Raw genomic sequence first — 21,010 nt, 5'->3', positions numbered from 1 at the left:
ATAGCTCCTGATTTTTTTTTTTTTTTTTCTTGACTCTTTTCCATCCATATCGGGTCCCAACCCATAGCAACATCTAATTAATTTTCCTGAAGCACTTTGATCATGTAACCACTCTGACCTCAAAACATTCATAACTCTTCTGGCCAGTTGGACAAAACAAAACTTTTTTAAGTTTTGCTTTTCCCTTTGCTTTTCCCTGACCGGCTGCGATTCTAAATGAACAGGTTGGCTGGAAACACTTTGACACTTTGGCTTCTGAAGTTTTGTCTCTACTCTTTCACTCAGAAAACACACACACACACACACACACACACACAAATCTCCTTTCCTCTCTGTCATGCCAATCAAGACCAAATTTTCAAAGCCAGATGAATTTTATTTTTGTTGTGGAGCAACCCCTTAAGTCTTGGGTGCTTAAGTCATCCAGCTTGAAAGACACCACCCCTGGGTCCCCAGCCACACCAGAAGCCAGAGGTCTTCTTGTTTCAGTATCAGCAGGAAGCAGCGGCAGGGCTTGAGGGTAAACGGTGAAAAAGAACACGGGACAGTTCTGTGCACAGAATTCGTGGATGGACGGTATTGTGAGGTCATGGGAGGGAGGATGGGATGAAAAGAGCTGGGACCGCCTTAGAGAAGGAACGAGGGCTTGAGGTGTTGGTCACAACCATCGCTTTAATGACTTGTCTTGGAAAACTCTGAAGCCTTTGTTGGGCTTCCTTTGTGGCTCAGATGGTAAAGACTCTGCAATGCAGAATACCAGAATTCAATCCCTGGGTTGGGAAGATCCCCTGGAGAAGGGCATGGCAACCCACTCCAGTATTCTTGCCTGGAGAATCCCATGGACAGAGGAGCCTGGTGGGCTCTGGTCCATAACGTAAGGTCGCACAGAGTCAGACACTACTGAAGCAACTTAACACGCATGCACGCAGCCCATGAGACCCTTGGTACCCGGTCCCCGCAGCTGTCACTGATGGGGAGCATCCAAGACTTTGAGGCCGTGGTGTGAAGTTTCCAAGGAAAGGATCCTTCTCAACCTACAAGAACCCAAAATTCCTCTAAAGACTGGAAACTCCAGGCAGGAAAACACACTCCCCTTCTCCTAATTATAGGAGAACATACCTTCCTACTTTGGTTGCTGTTAACATTTGGTGGGACCCGACCACTATGACCCAAGCCTCCTATCTTCACAACCTCTCAGTGGAGACTTTGATCAAACCCCACTCAGTTCGACTTTATCATTAGTAGCATTTTACAGCATAAATGTATTCCATGCTGTGTGTTGGTCACAGTCTGTCTCTGGGATTACAAGTCTTGGAGTCTTGGTTTATAAGTTTGAACTTTTGGGACCACATGTGATATCAAGGATAAAGCATTGTGACTAAACAATATATATTGGAAGAAATTCATGGTAATGGCATTTGGCTAGAGTTGAAAGCTTAGCTTTTAATGTTCCTGAAGATCTAAAAGGAACTCGGTTTTTGTTTTCTCCCAAGGTCCTTCTCAGTTAACTGCATAATATCCAATTATGCATCATAGAAGAATTTAGGGTTGAGGAAACCCAGCGACTATCGGAATCTTTGATTCGACCGAATATTCGTTCCCTAAACCAGTGCTTACACAGCTAAACTCTCCCCTCTGGGACTGAGTTGATCGTCATAACTTTTGAGCTTGCCTTGCAAACCCACAGACTCATTACAGTAAAATGCTATAGCTTACAATGTTTTAAAAGTGTAGTGCTGTAGCTGATTTTGTTCGTTATTTGATCGGGAAAGGAAAAAAAAATCCCACCAATCTTTTTTTTTCTTCTCTTGATATCTTAAATAAACTAGGCTTTTCATGTTTATTTTTTAAGACTGTAGAACTTTAAACACATCATTTTTATAGGTGTAGGAATCACAAGTCACTAAAATATTTTGATCTTAAAGATGGAAAACAAAAAACTGCTGTTATCATTTACTGCAAGTATGCAAGGGGCCCAGGATAGTTTGTTTATTCTGGTGTTTCTTTGTGGCAAGGGGAGTGACAGGCTACCCTCCTAGCCGCGTCTCCTAAACAGATTGCTGCGGCCAGAGATTGTGCTCACGTAAAAAGGTGTAAGTTATTTGTCTTCTTTGCAGAAATACTAGGCTGTAGAGGCGTTTATAAATAGAGTTTTCTCTAACTTGATAAAGACATCATACGGACACACTTTCCCTAGGTCCAAAGCAAGAATTGGGTTCATTTTCTTCTTATTGGAAGAATTATATTCTCCACTGAGTGAGTCCTGAGTTAAGGGTTTGTTTTAGGCAGGATCAGTCACTCAGGGACCCACATTTCAGTCCTCCACATCAGCATTTCTCAGCCTCAGCAAAAACTCACTTTCTGCGGCCAGAAGTTCTTTGCTGGGGTAGGGACTATCGTGTGGATCATAGGATGTTTCATAGCTTCTCTGCCTCCTGTCCACTAGAAGCTGGTAACACTCACCTCCCCCAAGCCAAGTTGTAAGGATAAACTGTTCACCAGCGAGAGGCAGGGAAGGGAAGGGAATCTCTTCTAGTTGAAAATGACCGCGTTGTTGTTTAGTCGCCAAGTCGTGTCTGACTCTTTGCAACCCATGGACTGTAACCCACCAGACTCCTCTGTCCTTGGGATTCTCCAGGCAAAAATACTGGAATGGATTGCCATGCCCTCCTCCAGGGGATCTTCCCAACCCAGGGATTGAACCGGTGTCTCCTGCATTGGCAGGTGGATTCTTTTATCACTGAGCCACATAGGAAGCCCAACGGTAGTAAGCTGGGACAAGCAAACGTCCCTGTCCCCTGGTAGATGGGTAGCTGGTGACATACTTGGTTCCAAGGCCAGTGAAGCTTCACCCTGCCCCCACTGCCTTTCTCTGCTTCAGCATCAGTGGCTCAGTCTCACAGCTGAGGCAGCAGCCTCTGACATGATACTTCTACTTTCTACATCACCGCCTAACCCTTCCTGACAATGGTTCTACACCCTCAGGGCCAGGCACTCCTGGGTTAAGGAGCTTTCTCAGAGAGAAATGGCAATTCTTCTGATCCACTTTAGACACTTGCTGGCAGCCTGTGAACCCACAGCAAAGGCAGACACACAGATCGCACCACACACCCACCGTGTGTTAACAAGCTGGGCGTGGGTGGTATGCAGTGGACGGTGGGCAGCATGCAGTGTGCAAATTGATGTTAGACTAACAAGGCCTACAGTCCACGGGGTCATGAAGAGTCAGAGGTGACTGAGCTACTAACACTTTCACTGTTTTCACTTTTACAAACTTTAGCATCAAGGTCGCCTAGGGTTTACTTAACTACAGATTACTGGGCCCGCCATGAGTTTCTGCTTCCGGGTCCAGGCTCCCAGACTAAGTCGATGCCCTGTGACCTGGGTCGCCTCTGTTGAAGCAGTTTGGTGAGTTGTCCAGACCCTCCTGACATTTGAGGAGATGGGAAGTTTGGGCACGCACAGATGCAGTCATCATCCGTCTCAGTCTGAGGCACGTTTCTTTCTCAGCAAACTCTCACTTCAGGGTGATTTCTCTAGCTTTTCTCAGCCACCCACACACCCGCCAGTGTGGAATGCCTTCCTTCCCCAGCATGGGCCGGGTGGGGTGGGGGTGTGCTGTCTAAAGGCCCATCCATCATTTTCAAAGCAGCATTTCTCCTCAATTTTCAGGAATGGCACACAGGACTGGTTCCTGGGGGGCAGCCTTGATCCATCAGGAGTGATGCTCAGGCCCCCAAATCTCCAAAGTTTCAGAACTACTCACTTGACTTAAGTGACCTTGGGAGAAGAAAACTCCATGCCTTAGGTTCCACAGAAAGAAATAAGCTTTATCTGGATTCCCAGTTTTGCCAGATACACTTGCTTCGGTGATGATATTAATATTTTCTACTCGAGACTTCTATGCTTTTGTATGTAGCTTGTATGTCAAACAACATAATCCATCACTGGTTACCACTGTCTTTAGAATAACTGGCAACAGTTTAAAAGCAGAGTTACAGAGGGACTTTCCTGGTGGCCAAGTGGCTAAGACTTCGTGCTCCCAGTGCAGAGAGGGGCTTGGGTTTGATCCCTGGTCAGGGAACTAGACCTCGCGTGCTGCAACTAAAGATTCTGCATCTGTGTCCCTCAACGAAGACCCAGTGCAGCCAAATAAATAGATATAAAAAATAAATAAATGAAAGCAATGGTTACAGATAGGTTTCAACTTGCATCCTAATTCTCAGGTATGAGTAGCAGTGCCTAGAGTCCTGTGTGGAGAAAGATCTCCAAGCTGACGTCAGTCTCAACACCGGAGTGTACTGACCGATTAGCGATGTCCGCTATGGGAAGGGACACGGGGACCAGCAGTAGGGTTTTGCTCTTCCTGGTTTTCCAGTGTATATGCTGCTTCAGTTTAGTGATCATCAATTTCAACTTGAGGGCCACAACTTTTTATAGGGATATATATACCTGAAGCGAAAGGAATGTGTCCAGATGAAAGTAAGCTGGATCTTCAGGGAAACATGACCATCCCAGATCCCCTACAAGCTTACAAAAGAGTTGCCTGGGACTTTCCTGGGGGGTCCAGGGGTTAAGAATCCGCCTGCCAGTGGAGGGGACATGGGTTCTATCCCTGGTCCGGGAAGATTCCACGTGCAGCAGGGCAACTGAGCCCGTGAGCTGCACCACAGGGGCTGAGACGGTTCACCCTAGAGCCTGTGCTCCCGTTAACAAGAGAAGCACAGCGCTGAGAAGAGTCGGACCCCACTGAGCAACTGAGCAGGCGTGCAGGCAGCTTACTATGGTTGCCATTCCCCTCCAGTGCCACCCAGGCAGGCTGTGGGGAGACTCCCCGTTGCAAGGAGCATGCTGGGTCTTGGAGCCTGGTTGGCTCCTGGATTCTAAAATATTCTTTTTAAAAATATATATATATTTATTTGACTGCACTGGGTCTTAGCTGGGGCACACAGGCTCAGTAGCTGGTGGACGTGGGCCCAGTTGCTCAGTGACAAGTAGGATTCTGATTCTGCTACCAGGGATCAAACCTGCATCCCCTGCATTGTAAGGTGGATTCTTAACCTCAGGACCACCAGGGAAGTTCCCCGAAAGTGCTTTCAATCACAGTTCAGTTCAGTCGCTCAGTCGTGTCCGACTCTTTGCGACCCCATGGACTACAGCACGCCAGGCCTCTCTGTCCATCACCATGCAACTGTCTTTGAAATCACCGGGGAGCCCAGAAACCATCTCCCACATGTTTTTCAGGGGACTGGGTTCAGGAGGACTGTCATGATTTCCAGAAAGCACAACCACTCTCCCAGCAGGAAGTGCTGCCTCCAGAAGAAAGGAGGATGGTCTTTGAAGGCGACTCCAGATCCCAAGGCAGTCAGAGTGATACCCGAAATAAAGCTTTTCAGGCACTGCTGAGAAGGTGGCTGTAAGCCTTTGAATGTACAGCCCTGGTATATTAAGAGTCATCTTCGCTGGCTCACTGAGGGAGGAGTCTCGCATGCTCCTGCCTGTGCTCAGTCCTGTCTGACTCTTTGCAACCCCAGGGACTGCAGCCCGCCAGGCTCCTTTGTCCATGGGGCTCTCCAGGCCAGAACACTGGAGTGGGTTGCCATGCCCTCCTCCAGGGGGTCTTCCCGACCCAGGATGGAGCCTGCGTCTCTAACACTGCAGGCGGGTTCTTCACCACTGTGCCACCTGAGAATCCTCCGTGTAAACAGACAGCCCCCAGGGCATCTTGAGCGGAGCAGAGGAGGATGTGAGAGTCCTGGGCATCTCTGGAGGGGAAGTGGGGGACCCGGAGACCCAGGGATCCGGAGAAACAGCCTAGTTTGCAGTTTCATTTGAGGCCACCTCTTCAGCTTCGCACAAAACCGCTCTTGGTGAGAGGGAGCGAAGGCGGCTGGTGAAACCCCTGCGGTTCAGTGAGTCAGCCGCTCCCCACAGAGCAGGCGACCAGACTCCTCAAAATGTTAATTATCTGTTAGAAAAAACAGTTTATTTTACACAATTTCAAAACCCAAAGCCCAATTGCTGGGCAGATGCTGTTATTTAACTCCCTCCACTTACAAGTCTATATGCTCCATAAAGGTACGTGGAAAAATCATCAAGTGGGCTTTTTGGAGGTGACAATAGACGCCCTTGACTTTAACCCGTGACACCTAGACACATGGTGACCGAGTTCTAGGCAGACGTGTGCCATAAAATGACATCTCCTCCCTGCCCCAGTTTTAGATCGCCCAGGCCATTCAGGAGAATGGTGTTAAATCTTAAGTACAAAATGATCGACTCCATTCCAGCTTTATCACATCATTCGCATAGTTTCTTAGGTTATTTTATCAGCTCAGCTTCCTCCGTTTCTCCAGCGACAAATTGCACTTTATTTCTTTACTTTATGGAGTGCAGAGTCACAGTCATTTCCTTGTCCTGGTTCCGTTCACTTCCTGGAAGCTTTGTTTGAAGTCTGCAGACCGTGGCGTAATTCAACTGTGGCCCTAATACGTGGGAAGCAGCAAACTACTAGCTTACGTCAGAAACAGTTCTTTTCCCACGAAGGTTCTGGCAGTGGCCTAACAAGTACTTTAGGGCTTAGCGTAAACCTGGTAGAAAGTGAACATTCCAGGAATGTTTGACGACTGACTGTTAAGATTGATCTGAAATAGAATACTGATCCCGCCAAGAGAAGCTTAAAGATGTGAAAAAGAGGCCACACCAGGATTATTTTCACGTTTGTTTTTTGTTGGCTTCCTCAAAGTGTCTGCACCAATTTTTTTTTCTTTTTCACTTTTTTCAAGTCCTCTATTCTACCCACACCTCCCACCATTTCACAAGATAAACAGCCTCTCAGTTTATCAGAAAGATCAAAGCTGCCTTTCCTTTCTCTTGCTTCTCCCCCAGCTCAGAATTCCTCCACATTGCTTCTACTTCCTCTCTAAGCCCCAATGGGCATCACTCTTCTTTCCCCAGGTAACCTGCTCACCTGTGCCCAGATCTCATTCCTTCCATCACCTTCTTTAATACACCACCTCTTCTTCACATCTGGACATTCTCTTTCTAGCTTCTCTTTTGTCTATTGATGATGAAATGACCTATATATTAGGATTCATTCAAATCTGTCTTCATAAGCAAAACACTTGAAATACAGGTCTGGCACTTTCTTGGATTTCACTGCGAAACATTTTCTTCTAAGAGAAGTCACTTGCACATTCTATCTTTATTCCTCTACCTACTGATTCCTTTTCAAACACACGATAAGTAACCTCAGATATGCAGATTATACCACCCTAACGGCAGAAAGCGAAGAGGAACTAAAGAACCTCTTGATGAAGGTGAAAGAGGAGAGTGAAAAAGTTGGCTTAAAGCTCAACATTCAGAAAACTAAGATCATGGCATCTGGTCCCATCGCTTCATGGCAAATAGATGGGGTAACAATGGAAACAGTGACAGACTTTATTTTCTTGGGCTCCAAAATCACTGCAGATGGTGACTGCAGCCATGAAATTAAAAGACACTTGCTCCTTGGAAGAAAAGCTATGACAAACCTAGACAACATATTAGAAAGCAGAGACATCACTTTGCCAACGAAGGTCTGTATAGTGAAATCTATGGTTTTCCCAGTCGTCATGTATGAATATGAGATGAAGATGGCTGAGCACCAAAGAACTGATGCTTTTTGAGTATGGTGCTGGAGAAGACTCTTGAGAGTCCCTTGGACAGCAAGGAGATCAGTCAATCCTAAAGGAAATCAACCCTAAATATTCGGTGGAAGGACTGATGCTGAAGCCAAAGCTCCAATGCTTTGGCCCCTGGTGCGAAGAGCTGACTCATTGGAAAAAGCTCTGATGCTGGGAACAACTGAGGGCAGGGGGAGAAGGGGACGACAGAAGATGAAATGTTTAGATAGCATCACTGACTCAATGGACATGAATTTGAGCAAATTCTCGGCTCTGGGAGACAGTGCAAGACAGGGAAGCTTGGTGTGCTGCCCTCTCTGGGGTAGCAGAGTCTGACATGACTGAGTGGCTGAGCACGAAGGCATTAGGCTATGAATTTGAAGACAGAAGATATTTGCCACGTCTTTCTCTTCATCCCTGTCCTGGTTGTCTTCTGCTCACCATCTTCAGCACATAATGATAATTTTTATCAACAGTAGAAGGAAAGTTGAGCATATGCTGATCTGCAAATCAGGACCATCCCTGCTGCCTCTCATGCACACAGTCACCTTAGTGCTGATGGGAGCTTTTGTTCCTGAAGGGAACATACCTGGGAGACCTAGCACAGTGATATCAATATATTTTACATAAATCTATATGAGGGTGAACCTGAATGATGTAGCCAATCCCCACTTTGAACAATGGGTTTGATGGGGGTACAGTTTTCAAAACTGGAAGAGGAACAGAAATGAGGAGAAAGAAACAGGTGTATAAAGATACGTGTCCTAGGCAAAATCTGATTCTTTATTATTTTTTTGGCCATGCCACATAATATGTGGGATCTTAATTCTCCCACCAGGGATCGAACCCACTCCCCATGCTTTGGAAGTGTAGAATCTGAATCCCTGGACCACCAGGGAAGTCCTGCCTGTTTATTATTTTTAAGGCACAGATGTGGAAATGGGTAGTAAATAAATCTCAAACATATTCTTTGTGCTATTTGCCCATAAAACGTGTGCTGAAAAGAAACATAAAACTGTCACGGGAGAGAGATGTTGAGTTTTCTAAGGATTTAAAAAGATTTGTGCCATGTCGTCTACTCCTCATTAGCGCATCTGATGGAGACCTTGATATGTTGATTGTCAAGAAAACAGGAGACAGGAAGTCAGGTTTATGGTCTTTTTTTTCTCCTAGGACAAGCCATCTCACTTGCTTTTCTTTGAGTTTTGATGACTAAAATGAGGGAGACAGCATTGGCCTGTGACTCAAAGGGACCAGGAAGCCTGATAAAACTGGGCACCTGATTTTGAGGTCACCGAAGGCTCGTCTCCAGGTAAGTACCAAGTGGGGAGAAGAGACGTCCCTGTGAATCCTCAGTTCCGGAGGGGGGCGGGGATCACATGGCAGCCACTTTCCTTGACTAGTAAGTGCAGTGGCTGAGTATCAAGTAATGCTAACTGTTTTGGAGCCTTTCTTAAGAAATCTCAAATGTCGGGAAAGCTACCCAATTGAAAGTAATTACGGACGCCCGAGGGAGCTTGGACCATTTCTAGCAGCCACTGATTCCTGTCCAGCTAACTTATCCTCCTTTTCACTGTGTGGGATGGTGTGCAATTTGCATTAAGTGCCTTGGGTATCATTTATCCAATTTTCTGTCCAACACTTTCCTAAATTCAGGTGAAAAACTTGCTTTCAACCAACTAAGATACTTTAGCAGTTACTGAAGCCACCTGAAATCCTTTTTGAAACAGATTAAGCAAATGTTGTCCTAAATAAATACATAAATGACACTGCTAACATAATTTGCTACCTGTTGCACTATTACCATGTTAATAGCTAGTGATATATTTTTTTAACTTCTTCTATTTGCTAATGACAAGGAAGGAGCTAAGAACATTTGAATTAATGTTAGTATTAATCTTTATAGATGTTGATATGAACCTGAATGTCAGGAAAGCTATTTCCATGGCTGTCCGTGAAGTTATAATAATTGCCAGGAAAATAGAATAATAGACCAAAAGCCATACATTGGAATGATAGCTAATAAAGCTTAACCCAGGACATTTCCCTCTGATAGAAAAGACCTTCTTCAGCTTTTGAACCTTATTTATCCATCTAGCCAGATGGTGATAAAAACAGAAAAGAAGCATTGGGATGGAGCGTTTTAACGAATTTGTAACCTTTTTATTTTCCTGCGAAAGGGAAGTACCTAACATTTCGAGTCTTTAAGTGGAGGTTCGAGGAGGTTTATCAAGAGTCTTGAAGTCATTTCTCTGGAACCATCTCTAAGATGAGGATCCGCAGCCATCTCCCATGACTGATGGGATCAGGAGAAGAGGGCTATGGGTGTGACCGTGGGAAATAAAGTGCATTTACGGGCTGAGCTGGGGGTGGTCCAGGATCCTCGTGCTTTAGGAGAGAATTTGCCCCACAGTCTTAATCTGAGACTGACCAGGGTCTTAGAGCAGCCTGTGAATTATATGCTTGGAGATTCTCTTGGGTGAGAAGCTTCTGTGCTCTGTAACTTTCAACAAATCTCTTCTCCAAGCTTAGATGCTGTTGTTATTAAAACTGCTGGTTAAGATGTGGTTAATTTAATATTCTGATTAACACCAGTCATGAGTCACCCATTTTCACATAAGGAGGGAGCTTCCCTGGTGGCTCAGACACGAAAGAATCCACCTGCAAGGCAGGAGACACAAGGAGACATAGGCAACAGTGTGAGTAGCAGAGCATGAAAATCGTGTGCTAAGCGTCCTGATGAATGTTCATCATAAACGTAGTTATATTTTCAGGAGGAGAAATGGTGAAAAGTGAAAGTGAAAAGTGAAAGTGAAGTCGCTCAGTTGTGTCTGACTCTTTGCAACCCCACAGACTAGCCTACCAGGCTCCTCTGTCCATGGGATTTTCCAGGCAAGAGTACTGGAGTGGTTTGCCATTTCCTTCTCCAGGGGATCTTCCTGACCCAGGGATCGAACCCAGGTCTCCCACATTGTAGGTAGATGCTTCACTGTCTGAGCCACCAGGGAAAAGTGACGTTGTTGTAATTGCGGAGCCTGCATTTTTCTGGTGAAGGGAAGAACCAAATGCTCACAGGGTTAATCTCAGTGTGCGAAACCCGATTTGATTCGTGTTTGAGGCTCAGCCAGGAGGCAGAGGCCATGCCTCCATCCATCTTTGGGTCCCCAGGGTGTGAGGCGACATCGGCAAATAGCAAAGGTTCCATCGATGATTACTAAGCAGCGCAAATAATTTTAAATCACAGAAAACCCCAAGCCTGATTCTAGCTAATAATTCCAACCACATTTCCTATGAAATCTTTTATTTATGCACATTTCAATACCCATTTCAATGGACTAGTTTGAATTTTGTGTCATTTTGAAACCGTATTGACAATGGCTTTGAATCAATTATTTCGTTCCCAAAATGCTTTTTGGTGCCGATATTCATGACAGTGAAAAAAAAGGGAGAAAATCAGTACTTTGTGAATGAACATGTCTATATGCTGAGTCCTAAGGATGTAACATCCCACTGCCAAGGTTACAAACTTGTAGGACAGCACGGAGCTGCCCAGCACAAAGGTCACCACCCAGCTGACACTGCCCAAGAAGGAAGCTGGTCTTCTGGAGTCATTCATGGGCCCAAGGGCAGTCCTAGGGGGTCTTCCCTGATAATGACACCTGCGAAGATCCCTTCCTGCGGTCAGGGCCGGCTCTGTGTTCAGGAGTGCTCGAGTGCCTCTTATGCCAACAAAGGGGCTCCCGTTCCTTACCTGAAAAAAGAAACAGTGGTCTGGTCACCGAAGTATACACTGAGCATTTGTGTTGCTATTGTTCAGTTGCCAAGTCAAATCAGACTCTTTGTGACCCCATGGACTGCAGCATGCCAGGCTTCCCTGTCCTGCACTATCTCCCAGAGTTGCCTCAGACTCATGTCCATTGAGTTGGTGATGCCATCCAGCCATCTCATCCTCTGTCCTCTTCTCTTCCTGCCCTCAATCTTTCCCAGCATCAGGGTCTTTTCCAATGAGTCGGCTCTTTGCATCAGGTGGCAGAGTACTGGAGCCTCAGCTTCAGCATCAGTCCTTCCAATGAATATTCAGGGTTGATTTCCTTTAGCATTTTATCAAACACCGAATAATTCTATTGGGAAAAAATCCCAGATTTCTTCCTTTATTGTAAAAGCATCGTCTTCATTTGCCGCCCGCATCGTATGATTTTGAGTAGCGAGGTGAGGTGTAAACCAGAGGAAGGTAAGACGCCGCCCTACCTTGCTCACTGCTGTATTCTCAGCGACTCACGCAGTGCCAGACACACAGCAGGTGCTCAGGCAGTGCTGTCGAGTGAATGGGGTCAGAGAAGCATGACGACAGGGCTGGGGGTATGGCTGTGCTGTAGGCACTTTGACATTTTCCCGTCTTTTCTTCTATGTGCTTTTTTTTTTTTACTTTGTGTTGAAAGAAAGTGAAAGTGAAGTCGCTCAATCATGTCCGACTCTTTGCGACCCCATGGACTGTAGCCTACCAGGCTCCTCTGTCCATGGGATTTTTTTTTTTTTTTACTTTGTGTTAGGATATAGCCAATTCACGAACAATGCTGTGATAGTTTCAGGTGGACAGCGAAGGGACTCAGCCATACATACACATGTATCCTTTCTCCCCCAAACATCCCTCCCATCCAGGCTGCCACATAACACTGAGCAGAGTTCCCTGTGCTCTACAGCAGGTCCCTGTTGGTTCTCCATTTTAAATGTAGCAGTGTGTACATACGTTCTTGAATCTCTTAAAACGATTTTTAATATATCTTCTATGTAGCAGGCCCTACAGGGACTGTAGGGCACATAACCATCAATAAGAAGATTTGGAGTTTTAGAGTATTTCTTCATTACTCTTTGTTAATTTACTTATTTATCCACTTCACAGTCATTGGGGTTCCTCTTACAAGGAATGGATGAATCCTGAGTTTTGTTTCTGAAAATAGCCCTGTATCAAAGGTCATGCTCTAATGTACCTTGTAGTTTAACAGCAAAGGCCAAGCAGTTAAAAATAGTAAGATGAATCTAAACTGATGAAAAAGGTGTAATGATACGGACCGTTAATCCCTAAAAGTAGAGTAATCTGCTGAGGAGCCGTAAATTGGAAAAAGAATGGGTCTTAATATTAATAAATATCACCTTACAGACTGTCAAAGAAAAGCAGCTGAAACCAAATTGGCTAAAGGAAGATTTAGTCATAAGATCTTTTGGGAAGACAAAGTATGAAGAGATAAGGTACAAATAGAGCTATTAACTGATTCCATTGCAGTAGCTAATATAAATAGTTATTAGGCTATGTGACCTGGAGCCCAGGAAAATAAACTCTTTTAGTCTTTACTCTTCAGATTACCTCTATGCCTTAATACGTTGAAAAGTTGAACAGATTTGACTTAACCAACATCAAATACTCCATAATGAATACAAACCGTTTAGGAAGAAAGCATGAATCCTAATAGATTCCAATGTGAAACTGGACGGAATGTTAAAGTCATTTTCTCCAAATTTCCTATCTTCTAGAAAGTAAATTGAGGTCAAGAGAGGTTAAGTGACTGATTCAGTGTCAGACAGTTAGAGTCCATGACTTCTACTGCTGTATCTTCACACTCTACAGCCACACTTCCATGGGACATGCCTACATTCTCTTCCCGGGACAGAACTATCTGGCTGGGTTGTTCAGTGCCAAGTTAACTAAACTAGTTCAGCATATTTCCATACTGACCTTCAAGACCATACCCCAAATGTAGAATCGCCTGAAACCTACCTGCACTCCCCTACCTGACACTGTTTGTTTGAAGACAACAAAATGTGACCAGTTTGATAACTTTCTGAATTTAAATTTGGGTGGCTCGACGACAGGGGATGAGATGGCTGGATGGCATCACCGACTCGATGGACGTGAGTTTGAGTGAACTCCGGGAGATGGTGATGGACAGGGAGGCCTGCCGTGCTGTGATTCATGGGGTTGCAAAGAGTCAGACACAACTGAGCAACTGAACTGAACTGAACTGAACCGAACTTACTATGTTCAGTTCGGTTCAGTCACTCAGTTGTGTCCAACTCTTTGCGACCCCATGAATTGCAGCACGCCAGGCCTCCCTGTCCATCACCAACTCCCAGAGTTCACTCAAACTCATGTCCATCGAGTCAGTGATGCCATCCAGCCATCTCATCCTCTGTCGTCCCCTTCTCCTCCTGCCCCCAATCCCTCCCAGCATCAGAGTCTTTTCCAATGAGTCAACTCTTTGCATGAGGTGGCCAAAGTACTGGAGTTTCATCTTTAGCATCAGTCATTCCAAAGAACACCCAAGACTGATCTCCTTTAGAATGAACTGGTTGGATCTCCTTGCAGTCCAAGGGACTCTCAAGAGTCTTCTCCAACATCATAGTTCAAAAGCATCAATTCTTCAGCGCTCAGCTTTCTTCACAGTCCAACTCTCACATCCATACATGACCACTGGAAAAACCATAGCCTTGACTAGACAGACCTTTGTTGGCAAAGTAATGTCTCTGCTTTTTAATATGCTCTCTAGGTTGGTCATAACTTTCCTTCCAAGGAGTAAGCGTCTTTTCATTTCATGGCTGCAATTACCATCTGCAGTGATTTTGGAGCCCAGAAAAATAAAATCTGACACTGTTTCCACTGTTTCCCCATCTATTTCCCATGAAGTGATGGGACCAGATGCCATGATCTTCGTTTTCTGAATGTTGAGCTTTAAGCCAACTTTTCCAGTCTGCATATCTGAGGTTATTGATATTTCTCCTGGCAATCTTGATTCCAGCTTGTGCTTCTTCCAGCCCAGCATTTCTCATGATGTACTCTGCATATAAGTTAAATAAGCAGGGTGACAATATACAGCCTTGATGGACTCCTTTTCCTGTTTGGAACCAGTCTGTTGTTCCATGTCCAGTTCTAACTGTTGCTTCCTGACCTGCATACAGGTTTCTCAAGAGGCAGGTCAGGTGGTCTGGTATTCCCATCTCTTTCAGAATTTTCCACAGTTTATTGTGATCCACACAGTCAAAGGCTTTGACATAGTCAATAAAGCAGATATAGATGTTTTTCTGGAACTCTCTTGCTTTTTCGATAATCCAGCGAATGTTGGCAATTTGATCTCTGGTTCTTCTGACTTTTCTAAAATTTTAAGCATTACTTTATTAGCGTGTGAGATGAGTGCAATTGTGTGGTAGTTTGATCATTCTTTGGCATTGCCTTTCTTTGGGATTGGAACGAAAACTGACCTTTTCCAGTCCTGTGGCCACTGCTGAGTTTTCCAAATTTGCTGGCATATTGAGTGCAGCACTTTCACAGCATCATCTTTCAGGATTTGAAATAGCTCAACTGGAATTCCCAGAGAAGGCAATGGCACCCCACTGCAGTACTCTTGCCTGGAAAATCCCATGGACGGAGGAGCCTGGTAGGCTGCAGTCCATGAGGTCGCTAAGAGTTGGACACGACTGAGTGACTTCACTTTCACTTTTCACTTTCATGCATTGGAGAAGGAAATGGCAGCCCACTCCAGTGTTCTTGCCTGGAGAATCCCAGGGACCAGGGAGCCTGGTGGGGTCCCTGACCGTCTGTGGGGTTGCACAGAGTCAGATATGACTGAAGCGACTTAGCAGCAGCAACTGGAATTCCATCACCTCCACTAGCTTTGTTCATAGTGATGCTTCCTAAGGCCCACTTGACTTCACATTCCAGGTTGTCTGGCTCTAGGTGAGTTAGGGTTAGGGTTATCGGAGTCATGAAGCTCTTTTTTGTACAGTTATCCTGTGTATTCTTGCCACCTCTTCTTAATATCTTCTGCTTCTGTTAGGTCCACACCATTTCTGTCCTTTATCGAGCCCATCTTTGCATGAAATGTTCCCTTGGTATCTCTAATTTTCTTGAGGAGATCTCTAGTCTTTCCCATTCTGTTGTTTTCCTCTATTTCTTTGCATTGATCACTGAGGAAGGCTTTCTTGTCTCTTCTTGCTATTCTTTGGAACTCTGCATTTGGATGTTTATATCTTTCCTTTTCTCCTTTGCTTTTCACTTCTCTTCTTTTCACAGCTATTCGTAAGGCCTCCTCAGACAGCCATTTTGCTTTTTTGCATTTCTTTCCCATGGGGATGGTCTTGATCTCTGTCTCCTGTACAATGTCACGAACCTCCATCCATAGTTCATCAGGCACTCTATCTATCAGATCTAGTCCCTTAAATCTATTTCTCACTTCCACTGTATAATCATAAGGGATTTGATTTAGGTCATACCTGAATGGTCTAGTGGTTTTCCCTACTTTCTTCAATTTAAGTCTGAATTTGGTAATAAGGAGTTCATGATCTGAGCCACAGTCAGCTCGCGGTCTTGTTTTTGCTGACTGTATACAGCTTCTCCATTTTTGGCTGCAAATAATATAATCAATCTGCTTTCAGTGTTGACCATCTGGTGATGTCCATGTATAGAGTCTTCTCTTGTGTTGATGGAAGAGGGTGTTTGCTATGACCAGTGCGTTCTCTTGGCAAAACTCTATTAGCCTTTGCCCTGCTTCATTCCTTATTCCAAGGCCAAATTTGCCTGTTACTCCAGGTGTTTCTTGACTTCCTACTTTTGCATTCCAGTCCTCTATAATGAAAAGGACATCTTTTTTGGGTGTTAGTTCTAAAAGGTCTTGTAGGTCTTCATAGAACTGTTCAACTTCAGTTTCTTCAGCGTTACTGGTTGGGACTTGGCTTGGATTACTGTGATGTTGAATGATTTGTCTTGGAAACAAACAGAGATCATTCTGTCATTTTTGAGATTGCATCCAAGTACTACATTTCAGACTTTTGTTGACCATGATGGCTACTCCATTTCTTCTAAGGGATTCCTGCCCACAGTAGTAGATATAATGATCATCTGAGTTAAATTCACCCATTCCAGTCCATTTTAGTTCGCTGATTCCTAGAATGTTGACATTCACTCTTGCCATCTCCTGTTTGACCACTTCCAATTTGCCTTGATTCATGGACCTAACATTCCAGGTTCCTATGCAATATTGCTCTTTACAGCATCGGACCTTGCTTCTATCACCAATCACATCCACAACTGGGTATTGTTTTTGCTTTGGCTCCATCCCTTCATTCTTTCTGGACTTATTTCTCCACTGATCTCCAGTAGCATATTGGGCACCTACCGACCTGGGGAGTTCCTCTTTCAGTATCGTATCATCTTGCCTTTTCATACTGTTCATGGGGTTCTCAAGGCAAGAATACTGAAGTGGTTTGCCACTTTACTATGTTATTAGTGACAATTCAAAGAGAGGGAATCCAGCTTTGTTAACCGAACACTCCTCATTCTTCAGACAGCCCCAAATCCTGTTTGTTCTCATTTATTTTATTTGGGGAAGCACATTACAGGTGATGGACTGTTGGATGCCATCACTGATTCAATGGACATGAACCTGGGTAAACTCTGGGAAATGCTGAGGAGCCAGGAGGCCTGGCATGCTGCAGTCCATGGGGCTGCAAAGAGTCAGACACAACTTGGCGACTGAACAACAGCAACTATTACAAGTGAGGGAACCGAGGCCCAAGGATTGTCTTGGGGTCGTTTGAAGGGCAGAACCGCCATGTGCATTCTAGTTTGTGTCCTCCTCCTGTGATGGTCAATTTTATGTGTCAGCTGGTGAGGATACCCAGTTGTTTGATTAAACATCCATCTAGGCATTGTGGTGAAGGTGTTTTTAGTTTAACATTTAAACCAGCAGACTCAGTAAAGCTGATTCCCTCCCATAGCGTCAGTGGTGTGTTGAAGGCCTCAAGAGAAAAGACTGCATTTTCCCAAAGAAGAAAGAATTCTTCTTGAGACAGCAACATGGAAGTCTTGCCTAAATGTTCGGCCTGCTGCCTTACAGAATTAGACTCAAGGCTATCGTAACTCTTCCTTGAATGTCTAGCTTGAGGACCCGATCTATAGATTTTGGACTCAGCAGCCTCCATAATTAAAATCAGTGTCTTATGTATGGCAGCCCACTCCAGGATTCTTGCCTGGAGAACCCCATGTTCAGAGGAGCCTGGCAGTCTACAGTCCATATGGTCACACAGAGCTGGACACAACTGAAGCGACCTAGCACACACTCATCCATCTGTCTATTGATATATATCTATTGGTATCTATCTATCATCTATCTATATCTCTACCTACCTGCCTACCTATATCCATGTATCTACTGATATCTATGATTTATCTATCTCTATCACCTCTCTGGAAGCCTAGTGTGCTGCAGTCCATGGGGTCGTGAAAAGTCGGATATGACTTAGCACCTGAACAACAACAGCAATATCGTCTATCTATATCTATATATCCATCATCTGTATCCATCTTTATCTATCTACCTACTTACCCATATCTGTCTACCTATCTACGTCTGTCTAGCGAACATTTTTCTATCTCTGTCATCTTTCTACTTTTCTATCCATCTGTCTCTATATCTATCTGATCAATCTGCTTTTCTATCCATGCATCTCTATATCCATCTATCTGCCTCTGAGTGGCTCTCCTTCTCTGGAAAGACGTGATGCCCTTCCTTCCATGCTCTTCTGCTTACTCTCTGTTGTACTAAAGCTGGACTTTTGAGCGAGCAGAAAACACGTGCTTCTGTGGGCTGGGAGCTTGGGGACCCGTAAGAGAGGCTGGCTATGGAGAGTCCACTCCGTCCGAGAGAAGGGCATTCAGAGAGGCCATGCACGACCCAGGAGTCAGGGCGGTCATGACAGATGCAGCTGCCCAGACCTGTGGGAGCTGCAGCATCAGGAGAGGCATCACAGGTCACTCCCCACCCACCCCCCTGCCCACCGAAGGCCTTGGAAATAAAGAGGCTTCAGAGTAAGACCACCGGTCTCAACGAAGGGCGTCTTCTGGAGAAGAGCTCTGCATGCTTCTCCAGTTAGAAAAGAGACACATGAGAAGACATTTTACAGGGTGCCGTTTGAAAAAAGGACAAAACATATATATTCTTCTTATTCACAGGAGGACATCAACACTTTCTTGCATAGGAAAGAATTTAGATTCTGAACTAACTGCTGTAATGAGGGACAGACAATAAGTGTGAATTGAAACTAATTGGTGTTTCAGATCACTGAGCCTGCTGAAAAACCATTTGTGATGAGGTCTGTATAAGTTAACAGTCGCTTTTAAATGCCTAATTAAACATCGTTCTGTCCCCAGTGAGAATAAAAAAAACCTGTATTGTCACTCATTGCACGACACTTAACCAAGTGATTGAAGCCAGCGTCTGCACAGATTTCGCTTTTGTGTGTGGCGAGAGCTCGTTTTCCCTGGAGCAGACTGATGTAGGTGGCCTTCGGACAATGACACGTTGTGTCCCTTACAGACGGGAACACGGCCTCGCGGTGAACAGGAATAATGGGCTAATGGGAGGGAAAGCCATGAGATTCTTGCTGAACAAAAAGGAAAAAGAAAGAGACAAGGTGAGAGGTGGCCTGAACTTGGTTGATTTTTTTTTTTTTCCTATCCCACAAATGATAATTAAAAGGTATCTGTTAATAAGGGAATTTTTAAAATGATGCTATTTGGGCTCTAAGGATTAAGGGTAAAAATGTTTGTGACGAGTTAGATTACGAAGAGCCCAAAGTTTCATACTTGGAGTTTCATTTTACTATCGGCCCAAGCCCCCAGGAGTCCGTGAAAAGGCGACGGTGTGACAGACAAAGGCCTGGACGGGGTCAGAGGGACTCTTCTGGGACCACTGCGTGTGGAATCATTTTCTGGGCTTTCAGGCTGAAGAGCTGTTCTAGAAATTAATTCTTAAGGAGGGTGTCCGAGAGGTACCGCCTGCATGGTGAAGAGGGTCTGATAAGACATCTGCCCCTCCCTCGCCCTTTCCCTCCCGCCACCGGCTCTTTCCACTGCCATTCCATGTCTTGGGGTACAGCATCCGCTACTACATGGTTTTACACCAAAGCTGCGTGTTAGGTAAAGGAAAAAAAATGTTATTTCTATGATTAGCTTCCCTAAACATTTGCAGAGTAGTTGATCTGACTACTTTAGCATAAGGCAAAAGAAGATATTTTTAAAGAAATATTTTGTTCCATATAATCCCAGAAAATGAACAACAAACTAAAGCCAACCCCACAGACATTCAAGGAGGGGAAAAAGAGTGGTTCAGATTCTTTATAGAGCTGGGACAAACTCTCACGTTTTGGGGGGAAGCTTTATTTTGTGTGGGAACATTATTTGACGATGCATGTGATAACACACTGCTTCTCAGGGAAGCAGGGAGCTTCCTAGGGAGCTTAGAGAGAGGGAGAGGCCATAGGCTGGAGGGCAGGAGACAGGGGAAGGAACATGGGTGGAAGAGGAGCAGAAGGAAACTTCATCACTTGGGCTGAATCGCATGTGTCTTGATTTGATTCCACTTTCCTTCTTATTTGGGGGCTTCCCAGGTGGCACAGAGGGAAAAAATCAACCTGCCAATGCAGGAGACCTAGAAGACATGGATTGGATCCCTGGGTTGGCAAGATCCCCTGGAGCAGAAAATGGCAACTCATTCCAGTGTTCTTGCCTGGAAAATTCCATGGGCAGAGGAGCCTGGAGGGCTACAGTCTACAGGGTCAAAAAAGCGTTAGACACAACTGAGCAGACACATTCCTTATTTCTACTCCCTGAAAACCACAGTGGAGGTGACAAGTCAGGGCACTCAGGAGGGTTAAGATATCATATTTGTGTACTATGGCTACATTAAAAGCAGAGACATTACTTTGCCAACAAAGGTCTGTCTCGTCAAGGCTACGGTTTTTCCAGTAGTCATGTGTGGGTGTGAGAGTTTGACTATAAAGAAAGCTGAGTGCCAAAGAATTGATGTTTTCAACTGTAGTGTTGAAGAAGACTCTTGAGAGTCCCTTGGACTGCAAGGAGATCTGACCAGTCCATCCTAAAGGAAATCAGTCCTGAGTGTTCATAGGAAGGCCTGATGCTGAAACTGAAACTCCAATACTTTGGCCACCTGATGAGAAGAGCTGACTCATTAGAAAAGACCCCGATGCTGGGAAAGATTGAGGGCAGGAGGAGAAGGGGATGACAGAGGATGACATGATTGGATGGTATCACCGACTCAACGGACGTGAGTTTGAGTAAACTCCGGGAGTTGGTGATGGACAGGGAGGCCTGGCATGCTGCGGTTCATGGGGTCACAAAGAGTCGGACACGACTGAGCGACTGAACTGAACTAAAGGCCACATAATATATTTATATATATTTGTATCTCGTATGTATATATATGTGTGTGTGTGTGTCTTTTATGGATAATATGTTTAAGTTTGCATATTTGTGTCTTATATGATCTGATTTTTTGCTTGTT

The 21,010-nt window shown here is 44.8% G+C and overlaps 1 long non-coding RNA gene across 4 annotated transcripts in view; it reads left to right on the top strand.

The window, feature by feature from the left end:
• LOC123464848 overlaps window positions 1-21,010 on the top strand; it is a 90,530-nt gene that overhangs the window by 52,358 nt on the left and 17,162 nt on the right. For all 4 annotated transcript variants that reach the window (XR_006639885.1, XR_006639886.1, XR_006639883.1 and 1 more), the window contains one exon: window positions 8,835-8,973. This is a non-coding gene — a long non-coding RNA (uncharacterized LOC123464848). The remainder of the gene's footprint in view (window positions 1-8,834; window positions 8,974-21,010) is intronic.

The sequence above is a fragment of the Bubalus bubalis genome, chromosome 13 (genome assembly GCF_019923935.1).
Source record: "Bubalus bubalis isolate 160015118507 breed Murrah chromosome 13, NDDB_SH_1, whole genome shotgun sequence".
Taxonomy (NCBI): Eukaryota; Metazoa; Chordata; class Mammalia; order Artiodactyla; family Bovidae; genus Bubalus; species Bubalus bubalis.
This window is presented reverse-complemented; position numbering and strand designations above follow the sequence as displayed.